This window comes from Marmota marmota, unplaced genomic scaffold (assembly GCF_001458135.2).
Source record: "Marmota marmota marmota unplaced genomic scaffold, marMar, whole genome shotgun sequence".
NCBI lineage: Eukaryota > Metazoa > Chordata > Mammalia > Rodentia > Sciuridae > Marmota > Marmota marmota.
The window spans coordinates 67,059,276-67,076,262 of NW_026000026.1; the positions used below are offsets into that span (position 1 = coordinate 67,059,276).

Below are 16,987 nucleotides of genomic sequence, written 5' to 3' on the forward strand. Positions count from 1 at the left end.
GGGGGGGGGGAGGGAGGGGGAGGAAGGGCCCTTCAAGCTCCTAGTTACCTCACTTCCTTCCACAAGAATCCACCCCCTAAATGTTACTCCACCTCCCAATAGCACACAGGCTGGTGATCAAGTGCTTAACACATGGTGTTTAAATGACATTTCAGATCCAAACCATACCAGGTGTCTTGCACTTAACTAATGTGCTCAATGCATGTGTTTTGGTTTGATTTAATTCAGTGTCATAAAATAGCAAGAGGGTAGTATTTAAGCAGAGTGGGAAGATTAGAAAGTTTGGAATTTGACAGATGGGTCCAAATCTCAGTTTTGCAAATGAATTGCTCTATTATTTTAGGCAAGCTATTTAACATGTTCAAGCCTTTACTTTCCTATCTGTAAAATGGATATAATAAAGTATTAACCTCATAACATTGTTGTAAATATTAAATAGGCAAAACTCTAGGCACCTGGTAAGTATTCAATAAGTGGAATTTGTACAAAGGGGTAGAATTCAGAAGAAGGAAGGTAAGTTTGCCAAGTATATAGCATCAAAGGAAGATGAGAGAAAGGAAGGAATGAGGCACGGTTAGAGAGGTCAGAAAGCTGAGTGTGTTGGAGAATAGATAGTAATACAGGGAGGAAACTGAGCGGATGAAAGAAGGTGCCTGCACTGATTTTAGTAGAATATGTAATGTTGTAATGCAGGGTCCATAGTGTATCTCATTTTGTCATTTGTCTACTTAGGACAAATCATGACAAGTCACAGTGATGTTTAATTTATTCAGTTCAAGATAACTGAATTTCTGAATTTCAAACATTTCTTCATATTTAACTACTTCTGTTAGAGAATTTTTTTTTTCCTGAAGGAGATTACATACTTTATTGCCTACTTTCATTCTTTCCATTGCTCTATACTTTAGCAGAGAAGTGTTACTTCACACCTTGATGGCATGTCAAATGTGTCTTCTTATCACTTCCTGAAACTCTTTCCTTCTATTTCTCTTGAATTTAAGAGTCCCTGCCCTTAAACATGGATCTTGTAACAATTCTGTCACATTTCTAACTTGTATTGTAAAAGCATAAAATTCTTATTTACTCAAACTGAGATTCCCATCTCAATTGTGTGGGAATGACAGGCTGCAATTTGCCTACAGGTTCAAAAAACCAATAATTGGACTGAGCTTATGTTGTGTGATTTTTCTCTAGGTGCACTTTCCAGTGTTTGTATGCTACGCTGGATTCCCGGTATAAATCAGTCAGTGCCCATAAAAAATATGCTGGTACGTTGGAAAACAGTACTTCCTGTCTTCAAAGAAGGTCTCATATGGACCAAACCAGACATTGCATGTTCTCTTTGACAAATAAGCTGGGGGGGTGGTGTGGGGGGTGACATTAACTTAAGCTGACCTCTAACTATTGCTCTGTTTTCTTTTAAGCCACTGTGTTTATCATAACAATGCTGGTCACCATGAATGCTGCACAGCTTTGTTTTGTTTCACACCAAGTGGCTCCAGATGCCTATGATTTATGAGGACAAGGCCAAAGAGTGAAAGCAGACACACAAATAATCAGAAAATGAAACTCATGTTTGTTTGAGTAATATATGTGGATCCATGTGTTTACATACATGTATACATTAGATAGATGAACATAAGTATATGTATGTGTCTATCAAAAACACATAGATGTTTATGATTTTAGAAGTTCAGAGTCTCCTCTCTCCCTATCTGCCCATTTATCATTTACATCTGTTATAATTTATTGTACTCTTACTGGAAAGGGCAGGCAAAAGTACCTTTCTTTCTTTTATAAGGATAAAAAATTGCTTTCATGTTCAGAGAATATTCTTTCAACTAGCTCCCTAGTTTTCCATTTCACATGTATAGTACCTTAGTAACCCCAGGAGCCATAATGGAGTAAAAATTAACGTAGTAGATATTACTAATGCTCACTGAAATCTGTTTCTCCTCCCTTTCCAACTACACAGAATATTACACTACCCCAAAACCCTCAAAGTTATTTGCTGAATGCCATTGGTTGATTAATACAATGAAAGCAAAAGAGACATGGGTTGGTTGTGGGCAGAAATATCAACCATTGGTGCTTGATTCTCCAGCCCCTATTCTCCTGCCAGGGGGTCTGTAGGCATGCATTGTGATGGAGATCAAAAGAGGCTGAAATGCTGGACCAAAATGGAGAACAGCTCCTCAGAGAGGTATTTGCAGAGAATTTAGCAAGGAGGAGTTGTGTGAGAGTTGAAAGTGGTTTGCTATTGCAGAAAACCTAAGCTGCAATTATTCATACACTATCCTTGATGGGGCAGAAGGGGAAAGGTTATAAATATTTATGTTAATAGTCTTCACACATTCATTTTCTCCTTGAGTCATCAAAACAACCTGATAAGTTGTTACCACCTTTATGGAGACAAAGATACAATGGTCCAGAGAACTACAGCTGCATGAGGGTACACAGCTCCTGAGGGGGTGAAGCTAGGCTGTAAACCCAGCTCAGAGTCCATGCTCTCATGAGTGTTATGGGTGCACTCCATTGCTCAGGTAGTGCTAGTTCATTTACCAAGTGAACCCTTTTATTGACATCACAATTATCCCACACCTGTTTACTATCAATTGTGTTTATGGTCTTGTCCCAGGAGAGTGTATACCAAATGTAACCAAAGAAGAGGTGTTTTTCCTGATTTTATGAGACAAAAATTTTCTGCTCGTTACAATATAAGAAAACTGGATAGAAACATGAGCAATTGGCTTACAGTTAAGAATGCTGTATTGTACTCTTAAAAATTTGCTCTTACTAAAATAAAAACAAAACAAAACAAAATGAAAACATAAGCAACAATTGGCTTGCTGACAAAATACCCATAGAGATGTAAATGCACAGGTCCATACTGTCCTGGCATAACTGCTGGGGTCAAGTGGTGAACAGTTATATTTCTTAAATGTTTATCATATATTATTATTATTGATATGATGATTTATTTCCAAAGGGGACTTTGAAAACCCACCCAATTTATGAATTTTTAAGTGTACCTCAGTTTATGTCTGTAACTGATCTGTTGAAGGCATTATTAAGCAAATCCACGTAAAATGAGATTGATTCCTTTGGAATCAGGTATCCTCAAATAAACTGCACCATTTCAGTTCCAAGTTGATTGGTTCAGTGGACATTTTCAGGTTCCTTGGCCAAACTACTCCGATGATCAATTCTGCTGACCTCTCTCTCAGCTACCTTAGAAGTAATAACTTTCTCTTCAAACTACTCTAACTCTTGTAGTATCCACATGTCACAAAGTTTTATGAAACATCAAGTTCTTGTCCCTGAAATAAAAGTCTAGTTACATTCACTGTGAGTGCCTTCCTTGAGTGGGGTGGAATTGAAACTTTCCATTTTCTTCTGTTCAAATAACTACCAGGTCACACAGAGGCCAGAGAGAAATCAACAGAAATAGCTGCTGCTCAATACTTCTGTGGTTCCAGCTATTGCAGCTAGAAAGCGAAAAGCATGTGTTTCCCTGATACAAGAGACTTATTTTTTAGTTTTGCTTATGCCTGCCACATGCAAGATATGGTGATTCAAAAAATAAATGCAACTTACACATTTACATTAAAAGTCTGCTCTAAATATTCTCATGGATTGTTTTATCTTTTCTAAAATTGTATGAGATTTAGATGCAGCTATATGGAACTATAGTCCATGACTCCTGGTCTCCTGATATGATATTGGAATTGTAAAAATTAGAGAGAAATGTAGCCATTGGATATGATTGTAGTTCCTGATAAAGTCAGTCTTTATCAGAGTGAATTACACCTTAACAGGCATCATAACAATCAACTAGAATTGAAAAATTATGAATGTTCTGGATATTCTTACACAGCAAGACAAAGATATATTTTCAATATTTCTTGGTGATCTCTCTCTAATATAGACTCCTTAAGTAATACTTAAAATGTAAACTATTGGTGAGCATGTAATAACAAGTAGCATGATTCCCTACTACAAAGAGGAATTTGGGTGAATTTGCATGGTGCTCATTCTAACTTTCTCTGCATTTCCACAGAATACAAACCTGTATCATTAGTTTGTTGAATGGAGGAGTCAGGAAAGTGGTGATGACTGACCCTAAAACAGTGAGGTCTTCTAACTTCATGCAATGTCGTCTCCTTCTTCGGCTGTGCCATCACAGAGAGGACCTACTGCTGGGTGTGGAAGATTGTTGCCATAAAAACATGCTGAAAACTACATATACTGCAGCAAAAGCCATGTACATATCTCACCAACGGTAACGCAGGTAGCATTGTTTATATATTGCCATATCGACACTCCCAAATAATATAATATATAAGAAAGATAATACCTCATGAGATATTTGGCATTAATACAAATGAGATTGGTGGTGGTGTGTGTGTTAGGGATTAAACCCAGAGCCTTGTACATGCCAGCAAGCAAGTGCTCTTCCACTGAGCTATACCCCATCCCTGGAATTTCTTTATATGGTTTTAACAAGCTGTTTCCAGGAAACGCTTTTTTATTGAGACTTTGATGTACATTCTGGTAGTCTATTGGGGTATAAAACCTACCTGAAAATTAAGTGGTTTAAAATCAGAACAGTTATTTACTCGAGTTTGTAATTTGTCAATTACAATTTAATTAACAATGGAATTTTAATTTGGGCAGAAGTACATGTGGTTAGTTTGTCTCTGTTCTATGTGATATCAACTGGGGTAACCCAAGCAATGCTAACAGATCACTTTTATTAAAAATTTTATTGCTGCTGTCAGCTGGTAGCTCAGTTGGGCCTGTTGGCTATAGGTCTTGGTTCTTCTTCATTTGGACCTGTCCATGCAGCTGCTTGGGCTTCCCTTTAGCATATGGGAGAAAGCAGAAACTAGTAGACTAAAGAATAGACTCCAACTGGACATCATTTCTGCTGTATATTAATGGTCAAACCAACCGTAGACTAGAGCATATTCAAAAGTGAAGAGATGAATAGATTCCACTGTATTTCAGAGCGACACCTACAGATAGGAAAGGGATAACTGAGGGTGGACGTATCAGTCTCCAAATTATAATTAACAAAGAAAGAGGCCTGAAAGTAGGAATGTAGAATATCAGGAATCTGATCTTTGGTTAATATCTTCTTCTGTATTCATTTCAGAGCTTTTAGAGACTACTTCTCCATCTTTGAATAATCAATTTCTCCTTTGTAAATGTCAGTTACTCAGTGACTATTTGAAATACAGAGCAGGCTGATTTCTTTCACAAAAGTCTACAGGCACAGTGACACAACTAGTTTGGAATGGAGCACTTGAAACCACAGCATGGCTCTCCATCAATACCTCCTGATTTGCTAGAGCTCGGGAATGCTTGAAAATCTGACTAGCTTTCTGGATTTTGGTCTTTCTCAAAGTGACCATAACTAATTTTAACGTTTTTTTTTTTTTTTTTTTTTTGGTACTGATTGGAAAATAATTTAGAAATCAGGATATGAAATGCAATATGTAAAACACAAAATAACTGAGTTGCTAGATTTTAACTCAGAATACAGGAATAAATGCCTGCATGCATAAAAACAAATACATTTTTACCTAAGATCTTCATAGAATTTCATCTAAGAAGATGGCTTATCTCTTGGCAAAACTGAAAAGAAGAGAATGAAATAAATTAACTGAATGAGGCTATTGGTCTCATCGTCAAGCTGGGCATTTCAAACGTGGTGTAATATGATTAGGGAACATGAGAAGGTTATAGCAGGGTTTTTCAATACCAGTACTATTGACATTTTGGGGCAGGATAATTCTTTGTTGTATGGGGCTGTCTTGTGCATTGGCATATGCTCAGCAACATCCCTGGCCTCTCTGATTGTGACAACCAAAGATGTCTCCAGAAATCTTCTGGGGGTAAAATTGCCCTTGATTGAGAACCACTGGGTTTTAAGAAATGTTTGCTTCCCCCCACCCTCCAGGCAACTTTCTCAGTAGGGTTCCTTTGTCTGCCCTTGCTTAGTCAGAAGTATCTTCTTGAGCTGTATTTGTCTTCTATTTAAATGAACAAAACAAATGTTCAATTTAAAATTTGAATCTATGTCTCAGGAAATACAAATGAATAGCTTATTTTTAATGCATTTTCTCCCCATACTATTTGTGGATATTTCCAATAAGTGACTTTTTAATTGAAGAGTTTAAAGAAAGAACTTCATAAAATAAAAAATGAAAGGCAAGGCTTCATGAATCACAGTGTTGAAAGAACCTTCACTGTCATGAATCAGACACACAGAAGAATAGAACTGAAAGGTCTTTAGAAAGTACATGAGTCTCCATATAATGTATAACCACAAGAAAGGGATCCTAATTAGAATAAGATATACTCCATGTATTTATATGTCAAAATATACTGTCATATATATCCAAAAAGAACAAATTTTTTAAAAAAGAAATTATGTTGCTCAAACTGCTTATTTATAAACAAGTAAATTGAGGCTTAGATTTTTTTAACTTGGTTAAATCGTTAGACTTAATTATAGACAATATCAAAATTAGAAGCCAAAGTGGCCCAATTTCAGTTCAGCTCTATTCCTACTACCTGTTGTTGCTTTTTAAGGAAGCCCCCTTTCATTATCTTTGGGGTACAGTATTTTTATATAAACACATACTACAGTATTTCTAGACAGGACCCTATAGCCCTGTGGACAACAGATTGGAGCTGGAGGAAGACAGGATGTAGGAAGGGTTGCTTATTTCAAGGAAATTTCATCTGTGGAGTCGGTTATGGAAGGGTCATAACAGTAGTTATGTATAGTAATGTATTTGTTGTTTTCAGTGTTTGGCTGTATCTACTTAAGAAACCATCTCTCCCTTTGCTCTCCTCTCCTAATATCCCTGGCAGATAATTTGGTGCTGACACTAGGCTTTTGGGAATATGATTAACCCACATATTTAAAATAGGCAAATTTAGTTCCAGAGTTATTCCCTGGGTTGATATTTACACCACAGTTTGAATATGTTTTGACTGTTTTACCAGAGAGATAAGCCTGAGGGGTGAACTGGGAGGAGGGGCAAAGAGCACAGGCAGCGGCCTGTCCGTGGTGATAGGGAGAAGTGTCCAGCAGAGGGCGGCCTTGCTGTCTCAGAACCAGCCCTGTCTTCTCCCAGTTTCTGCTGCTTCTACTTTCTAGATTTCTCTCAAACCTCTTTGTACCTGTTGTGCACTGTCAAAAAAAAACTCTCTCCTTTGAGTTTGGCCCATCTATTTTGTATTTAGTCTTTAAATGTTAGGATAAACATTTTTTCTTTAATTTTAAAATAAAACATTTAATTGACAAAAAATTGGATAATCATTACACAACGAATCATATAACCATATTGTATACCTTAAATTTAATCAACATTCAGGGTATACAATATGATGATATCTAGGTTCATTGTGTCATGATTACTATTATCAAATTAATTAACGTATCCATCATCACCATGGTTACCACTGTGTATGTATGAAGTACACATAATGTCTGCTCTCTTATCAAGTTTCAAGTAAGCAACGGAGTTTTATTAATTATAGAAACACATAATAATACATGTACTCTGCATATATTACAGCTTTTGTGTGTGTGCGTGGCGGGGGAGGTCCTGGTGATTGAACCCAAGGCCTTATGCATGCAAGGCAAGAATTCTATCAACTGAGCAATACCTCCCAGACTGTGTATTATAGATTTATATGAGAGTCTCAGAACTTATTCATATTATAATCAAAAATTTTAAAGTTTCAACCAATAGGTTTTTGTTTACCCTGTATGCCAGCCCTCGCAACCACCATTCTACTTTCTCTGTGACAGTTTGACTTGTTTAGATTCCACATATGTAAGTGTGATTATGCAGTCTTTTGTCTTTCTTTCTGTTTCTAATGTATTTTGTTTAGTGCTTCTGTTAGGTGCAGAACAGGCTGAACTATGTTATCTGCAGGGCCGGCTGAACAAATGTTAGCTGCAGGATGGCCCCCTCTGTCTGGTCCTTTATCACCTGTTTGCGTCAAAACTGAACACTCAACCCCCGCTCAAGGCTGAACACTCAACCCTCACTCAAGGCTGAACACTTAACCCTGCCTTGTGCCAACAAGGCAGCTTGCAGACCCAGAGGCCCCATTAGATTTGGGCTATAAAAACTCCCTCCTGCTGGGTCCCTCTCTCTTTTGTTCTCTTGCTGTGTCTCTCTGGCTCTTGCGCTCTCTTTCCCCTCTCTCTCTCTTTCTCTCTCTCTTTCTCTCTTTTCTCTTCTGTTGTACTGCTGCAATAAAGCTCTCCTGGTTGCTCCAAGTGTTGCAGTCACTTTCCTTTCAGTTTCAATGTTGTGTGTGTGTGTGTGTGTGTGTGTGTTATCTTCTCTTGAAAAACTGATCCCTTTACCATTATATAGTAATCTTTTTGTTTACTGTGATAGAATTAACCAAAAGTCTATTTTGTCTATGGATAGCTATCCCTGTTCTCATTTGTTGTTCATGTGTTGTTAAATATGCATATTTTCCTTCTTGTCTTTGACTGAATAATATACATTTTGTGTGTATACCACAATTTCCTTATCCATTCACTCATCCATGTATAGTTAGGTTGGCTACTAATACTGCTTTTGTAAACATAGGGATACAGATATCTTTTTGAGATACTGATTGCATTTCCTCTGGATATAGACGAAGATAAGGGATTGTTGGATGGTATGGTAGTTTAAAATTTTTAATATTTTGAGGAGCTTCTATACCACCTTCCATATGACTATCCCAACTTAAATTTCCACCAAGAGTATACAGAACCCCTTCTTCTTCACAACCTAGCCATCTCTTGTCCTTTTGAAGACGGTCATCCTAAACCATGTAAGGTGATATTGTAGGTGATATTGTGTGGTTTTGATTTGCATTTCCCTAATGATTAGTGAAGCTAAGAACTTCATTAAATAAGTGTACCTTTTGGCCATTTTTTGTCTTCTGAGATATGTCTATTTAGAACATTTGCCTTTAGTTTATTGATTGTATTGTACATCTTTATGGGGTACAGTGTGATCTTTCAGTACATTTATACATAATGTACTAATCAAGTCAGAATATTCAGGTGATTTGTCATCTCTAACATTTATCACTTCTTTGCAATTTTGAATTATATGATACAACATTTTTTTTACTATAATCACCCTTCTGCTTAATAGAAGACCAGAACCAATTCCTCTTATTTGCTTTTGCTGATTTTTAATCAGTCCTCCCCATCCTTTCTTCCTCCCTATCTCCTTCTTTCTTCCCCCATACATTTTCTCCTTCTCTCTCTCTCTCTCTCTCTCTCTCCTCTCTCCCCCGGATGTTATGTGAGTTCCTTATATATTGGATAGTTACCCCTTTTCTTCTGCTGACTTTGGGCATAATCCATCCTTCTTTCTCTTGATTCCCTGAACATAAAGTAGGTTGCTATTTAAGATTTTTCCTTTTCTCTTCATGTTGACATTTATCACTGCAAACTTCCCTCTTAGGATAAAATTTGTTGCATGCCATGAGTTTTGGCATGTTGTAATTTCATTTTCATTTGACTCAGATACTTTTTGATTTCCCTTTTGATTTCTTCTTTGACACATATGTTGCTCAGGTGCATGTTGTATAACTTGTACATATTTGTGAATTTTTCAAAATCCTTCCTGTCATTAACTTCTAATTTTATAACATTGTGGCCCAAAAGCTATTTGATCTGATTTCAGTCTTACAGATGATCTATAATGGAGAATGTTCCATGTGCACTTGAGAAAAATGTACTATATTCTGCTCTGTTGGAGAGAATGTTCTATGTATGTCTGTTGGGTTCACTTGATCTGTAGTGTTAACAAAATCCACTGTTTCCTTATTGATTTTCTATAAGAATTATCCATTCATTTTTGAAAATGGGACTCCTACTATCATTATATTGCTATCTATTTATCCCTTTAGTCCTGTTAATATATTATATATTTAGTGCTTCAATGTTGTATGTGTGTGTGTGTGAGAGAGAGAGAGTGTGTGTGTGTGTTATCTCCTCTTGAAAATCTGATCCTTTTACCATTATATAGTAATATTTTTGTTTATTGTGATAGAGTTAACTAAAAGTCTATTTTGTCTATGTATAGCTATCCCTGTTCTCATTTGGTTACTATTTCCACAGAATATTTGCATCTAGCCTTTCACTTACAGCCTACTCCAAGGAAGCTTTGGGTCTTTTGCAGGCAATTTGTTGTTGGACCTTGTTTTTATTTACCCGTCCACCCATTCTATATCTTTTGGAGAGTATAACTCAATAACTATCCTTATTGATAGGTAAGGACTTACTATCGCCATTTTGCAAATTATTTTCCAACTAATTTTAGTTACTTTGTTCTTTATTCTTCTCTTGGCTATCTTCCTTTGTGATTCATTGATATTTTTTTTTGTAATGGTATGCTTTAATTTTCTTCTCTTTCTCTTTTTGTTAAATAGTCTTTTGAAGTGATGAATAAAACATTAAAAGAATAACATGCATGGATATTTAGCATAGCCTTATACATAAAGACAAAAGTGGGGAAATTAATATTTTCATAGAGTAGGAGTGTAGTACATCCAAACAATGGGATACTCTGTCATCATGAAAAGTGAATCTTCAAAAAGCTGATCTAGAAAATGCTCATAAAAATGGTATGTACTGATCATCTTTGGGGGATAAGGATACAGAGGATTTTTCTCTCTCTTTGTGGAAAGAACTGTCTGTATGGGAGAGCACTACTTCACCATTCTGCCAGAGGATTTTGTATTTTGACCAAAGAAAAATATAATAATTATGATATCTGCTTGGCAGACTTCCCTTGAATTTCCAAACCTTGAATTTCTTTTATCTCTAGATCTCAAAAAATGTGTGAGGGATTTGGGAGATGAGGAACAGGCATTTTGGTCTAATCCTAAACCAGAGGGACTGACATGGCCCTTTACTGACTATCAGATATTGGCAAATTCATTGGAAATGGGGTTCTGCAAAGAGGCTCAATGCTAAAGTCTAACAGTAATAACAAGAGTATAAGCCTGAGGTTTGGGGAGTTTATGAACCCAGGGGTGCTTTATCACTGAGCCACATCCCCAGCCCTTTTTTAAGTTTTTATTTTGAGAAAAGGTCTCACTAAGTTGCTGAGACTGACCTTGAACTTGGATCCTCCTGCCCCAGCCTCCTGAGCCACTGGGATTATAGGCATATGCCATTGTGCCCACTATACAAAGTATTTTTTAATATTAAATTTCAATCTACCAAACACTATACTTGATACATACGAAATTTATCAAAGATGTGATGGGCATAATGCAAAGCATTAATCATGGTAATCTTTGAATATGGAAAATATCAATAACTTTTTTCCAAGTTTTTCTATATTCTCCATAATTATCTGTTATCAGAACAATCACATGTATGCAGACTAATATATACAAACATCATGTCCACAGAGTAAACAAGAAGTGGAGATGGAGTACATTTCAAATTCTGTTGCTATAAGTTTAGAAGTAAAATTTAAAAGTTTAGCTCAAATACGTTAACAATTTATCCTAGAAAATAACGTGCTTTGATTCTGTTTGAATATTAGTATAGAGCAGTGTTCACTGGTCGTAATTTTACACAGAGGGTCCATGTCCTTAGACTCTCTATACAAAGCATGGCTCATTGTTTCGGGTCTGCCCAATAGTACACCTTCATTGAAAGGATGCTTGGTTTCTGCTCATGAGATGAGCAGCTCACTGAGCAAAGATAAAGATCTATTTGCTTGGCTCAGCTCTCTCAGGGCCAAGGATCCAGGAACTGGAAGCCAAAATGTCAGGAGAGCCAGTGTTTCTCCCAGTTTCTCACCTTCGTGAAGCCAAATGAGTTCTTTTCAGTCTGATTTGGAGGGGTTTGGTCACAGGAGGCAGCAGTCACATACAATGAGAGCAGATTAGGCTGGCCCATTGTGGGTGACAGATAATCATCCCTGCATCACCTCCTTCAGGGCCTGGAGACATTTGTAGCCAGATTCTTGGAGTGTATGGCTTTTTCATCTCTAAACTCCTGCCCGGGTAATTCTTCCCTCCTTCCTTCAGAAAGGGGTCTCAGTTGAGCCACTATTATAATTCTGCACAAAATATTAACCTTTTAGTCTCTAGATGAAGAGCTAAAAACAGAGAAAGAATAGAAAGAGAAGAATTGGAAACTCATCTTGTTTCCTCATTGAAAAATTCTGGTCTATTCCCAGAAATGTATATCTCCTAGTGGCAGACACTGTCCTGGCTGTTTACCAACTGTTCTTTTTGGGACTCAGACACTCTGGAGTTTCCAGCTTACATTAGATCCATAAGGCTTCTGAGGTGTCGCGGGAGGCTGGAGTGAGTGCTGTGAGCATGCTCCAAGCATGTAGACCCCACTCCAGCCTCCACAGGAAGCTCTGAAGCATTACTGACCTGAAGATGGTCTCTTCTCAGCCACTCCTGGGGCTGATTTGGGTTATATAATCCCAAATTTTTATAAACCAAATCAGCCCCAGGAGGCAAACTTTGATAACTCAGGAGACATTTAATTTAGTGGTCTTCAATTGATGGTCATTGGGACCTGAATTGCAGAAATGTAGAGATGGAAACATTTTGTGGTAGGTAGAATCCTGTCCTCTGGCACACATTCTTGTATAATATACTGTCACGGTGTATGTCTAAACCTGTGAATAGGAGGGGTTATCACTCCTGTGATAATGTTACAAATCCACTTATCTGGATAGGACTGACCTAATCCAGTTGACACTTGAAAACTCCTGAACTTTACTGAAAGACATATTGAGTCAAAAAAAAAAAAAAATCAGAGAGCTTGCTAAAGGCCATGTGATAAGAGACTGAGAATATCCTCTATTAATTTGGAATGACCCCTTGCCATCAAGAATAAGGGTCAGTTGAGGAGTTGCAAAGAACAGTGCAGCTTGCCCCCCTCCAACCTGAGTGAGCATGGAAGAGGGCTCCAGGCATCAGGCTCCAGACCTGGCTGGCTTCTTGATGTTAACCTGGTAAGACCCAGCTATACACATCCATACTCCCAACCCATAGAAATGGTGATATCACAAATTTGTGTTGTTTAAAGTTGTCAATTTTGTGATAAACTGATGTAGAGTAATAGAGAACTGATATATACCTTATAGTTCACTCAGGTTATGGTACTGACAACACTCACAAAATAATGATGCAGCTTCTCCTTGTGTATAGCCATGGTGTGATCATGTTCCCTGCCCCCAGATTTGTGTGTTGCAATCCCATCCCCAAGATGATGACATTGGAAGGTAGGGTTTTTCGTAGGTGATTAGGTACTCTTGGGTGCCCCTACTATAGACACCAGAGAGCTGCCTTGACCCTTCCACATGTAAGAAAGACAGCCAGAAGATGCCATCATTAAAAGCCAGTCCTCCCTAGACACTGGTCCTCCCTGGACACTTGATTTTAGCCTTCCCAGGCTTCAGAACCATAAGTAACACATTTCTATGGTTTATAAGCTAATTTATGATACTTTTGTTATAGGATCCTGAATGTACTATGACAGACATCATTTTAATATTAGGGAACTCATTCTCTGAGTAGTTCATTATCTTTTTGCAAAGATTTTAATTATTAGGTATTGTTTCTTTTAGTATTAAGTTGAAAACTTCTCTGTAATTTTTACTCATTTATCTTAAACCCATATTATGGAATAACATTTAAAAATCCCTAATCCTTCTATTATATGTAAGTGTTTCAATGATCTAATGGCAGCTCTCACAATCTACCTAAGTCTAATGTACTGTTTAAAAATCTGAATTCCTGGACTATGTTCCTTTGATGTTTTTTTCTAGATACTTCACTCCACTTGGTCAGACACTCTTAAACACAAGGCCTAGAACATTGCCAAAATCATGGTGTTCTAAGTACAGATCATGTGCTTTTGTTACCTCTGATTTTTTGAGTATGTGGCAAATAATGATGCAATGGGTGTTTCTCTCAGGTTGGTTGTCCTTGGAAACCAGATCCCAACCCAGTTTCACTTGTGAAGAGTGGCGTGGGGAGTGCTCCAAGGAGCAGCAACAGTGCGGAACTGAGGAAAGCAGAGGTACACAAAGGAAATGTCAACATGCATGCAGGTGCAACAGAAGTATCAGTCTACTGCACAGGGAGCCCAAGAGCTCTGATGGCCCTTCTGAATTGACCCAATTGAGGCAAGGAGATTGAGCCTTTGTACCCTTACATCAACCAATCATCTATGAGGCCTGCTCCTGGGGAGGAGGCAGAAGCTTACATGATGCCAACAGCTTCAGCTGAGGTCAATTTTCAATCTGTTCTCTTGGCTGACAACACCCCTGGCAGCTGTGGAAGGAGTGTCTTGGGGGATCTGGGTGGCACCCAACAGCTGTCATCATAGTCCATTTATTATGCCACTAATATCCACTTGTGTCCTATGAAATGCCCATCCCATTAGGGAACAGGGGATGGGTTGTGGCTTGTGAATGCTTGGCTAAGTGTGTTGGTACAAGCCAAAATCCTCCAGGATTGGGTTTTGTTCTATTTCCTGGGGAAATAAAAAGGTTTGGTGGCACAAATCAGAGACTCCTTCTACTGAAACTCATCTCAGAGATGTAGTTTGTACTCATTTTAATTCTCCTCTATTAACTATTTTAGAGTCTCCATACTATCAGCACCTCTGTTGGTTTAGGTAGATTTTTTTGTTAAGGCAAATTGAACCTTCATCACTGAATGTTGAAGGTCATAGTTACCATATCTTCTTGGGCCATGTTTACTGAAATTGTCCATTTGTTGATTGAATTGGGCAGGGGAGCACAAGAGATGCCCTAGTGGATCATCTGGATTCACACGCCTACTGTGGAACAGCAAACCCATCTCCTCCTTATGATTAGAGTGCATTAGCCCTTACAGATGTTAACTCTTCCTGGCTTGTCTCTTGGCATCGGGAACCTGAACTAACAAGTTGGCAGACATTCCTTAAAATTTGACTCTTTAATGACTCCCTTTGTCCCCTGGTGGAAGTTTTTTTTTTTAAAAAAAAACTCTACAGTCCCAGAGCCTAGAATTATTGGGAGAAAAAAAAAAGTGTTCTGGTAGTTGGGCATCATGGGGTATCATAGTCCAGATGGCATCTCAGCTGTGCCTTCAAAGGACCACTTGATTTCTCTATCATGAGACAGTTTCTGAGGGCTATTATATGTGATATGATGAGTGGCCATCAGAGTCCTATGCCCATTTCTACATTTCCACACACACATCTTTTACTGTAAAGTAGTGTATCCTTAGATAGATGCTGGGTTGTAAAAGATTCTACTTCAGTGAATCAAACTTCAAATCTTCTGATATGTTAACTAAATGAGCCCATTTTATCATGCATACCATGTTCAAAGAATGTGTGTCAGTTTTGCTCTAGATGAAATTCTGACCCTTCCAGTGACTCCATAAGAATGAAAGCACTTTAATGTAATGAACCTGTCAATAAAGGACTAGTTGGGCTCCTCTTGGGATGGTAGTTTATCGACTCAGCATTTTTTTTTCTGGTAATGGCAGCAACTAGAAAGATCTTTGTGTCTTTGTGTCTCATGTACAGCTTCCCTTTATCCACTAAAGTGTTGACATTGATGTACCATTCATACTTTGTATTTGCTTTCACAGGATACTCAGGCTTTCTTGTCATGATTTTTTGTTGATCTGATCTTCAGATTAACTAGCCAAGCCACTCATTGCTCTCAATAAGTTAGTATAAACTTTTCTACCTGCAGAAATGGGTCATCAAATTCACTACTTGAAGTCTTATCCAATGGGAAGGTTTCCTTCTATTACTATCTTTCAGCACGTATAGTACAATAGCAACTCAGTTTTGGCTTTTACCAACATACCTAGCCAACCCATTCATTAGCCAGTTTTATAGGAATTAATTTTTTTTATAAAAGACTCTTGTGCTGCCATGGATGTGAGATAAGGGACACAGTAGTGATTGAAGGTAGATGTCATAAGAATTATAAATACCTGTATGTAAAGCTTATTTCTGTCCTCTGGGCTTATTTAGGCCAGTTTTCAATGTATATTTTCCATCTTATGAATTTCTGTTGTACTCAAACTTTTGACTTAGTGGATTTGAGAAAACCCAGTTCCCAGTGGTCAATCTGGCTCCATGGTCGTTTGAACCATTAGTTGCTTGGCCTCCCCAAAGACTAATAGCATGTCAGAAGCTATTTTTAAGATTGTGAAACCCTGGCACAGCTTTCCTCTTGCATTTCAGGGTTCTATATTATTATATTGCTAGTAAATTTTGTAGTATATGCCAAACATCATCTCCCACTACAGATATCTCTAATGCCATTGGGTCTGCCAGGTTGTATTGGCCAAAAAGTAGGACTGCTTACACCACAGCCAAGACCTACATCAAAAGCCTTTTCTGGCCTCGACCTAAAGCTGGCAGCCATCTGTGTCACTCAAAAGTAGCCAGAACAATATTCCTAAGAGTAAAATTTGCTGGTTCCAGAGCCCAAAGAAGCTGAATAGGCATTGTGCTTCTTTATCAATTATGAAAATTTTGAAATGCAATAATTTGCCTTTTAGTTTGAGTGATAATATCCTAGTAGGTCTCTGACTACTCTGCCCTTTAAAAGTTTACTGATGTGAAAGGGCTCTGAATGTTTGTAAGGTTTATTTCCCACTGGCTGGAGCACCTTTGTCTTACTGAGACCTTCAACATTATTGCCACTTCCTGCTCATCCAGTTTGATTAATATGATGCCATAGATATATGAATGAAAGCAATATTCTGTTGGAAGTCTTCTAGGGTCTGAAGGTACCCCGCCCCAAAGTTTACATGCTGGAAACTTAATCCACAATGCAACTGTTTTGGAAGTAGGGCCTAATGGGAGGTTTACGTGGCATTAGGATTTATGCATCTATAAAAGGTCTTGCAGAAGTGGGATAGCCCTCTTAGAGTCTTCTGACAAGTG

At 37.9% G+C, this 16,987-nt stretch overlaps 1 long non-coding RNA gene across 1 annotated transcript; it reads left to right on the forward strand.

The window, feature by feature from the left end:
- The first annotated feature begins 1,190 nt into the window (after positions 1-1,190).
- Positions 1,191-13,921, forward strand: LOC125619187. Its single transcript, XR_007350699.1, has 3 exons — positions 1,191-1,268; positions 4,061-4,291; positions 13,854-13,921. It is a non-coding gene; the product is annotated as an uncharacterized LOC125619187 (long non-coding RNA).
- Positions 13,922-16,987: the final 3,066 nt, after the last annotated feature.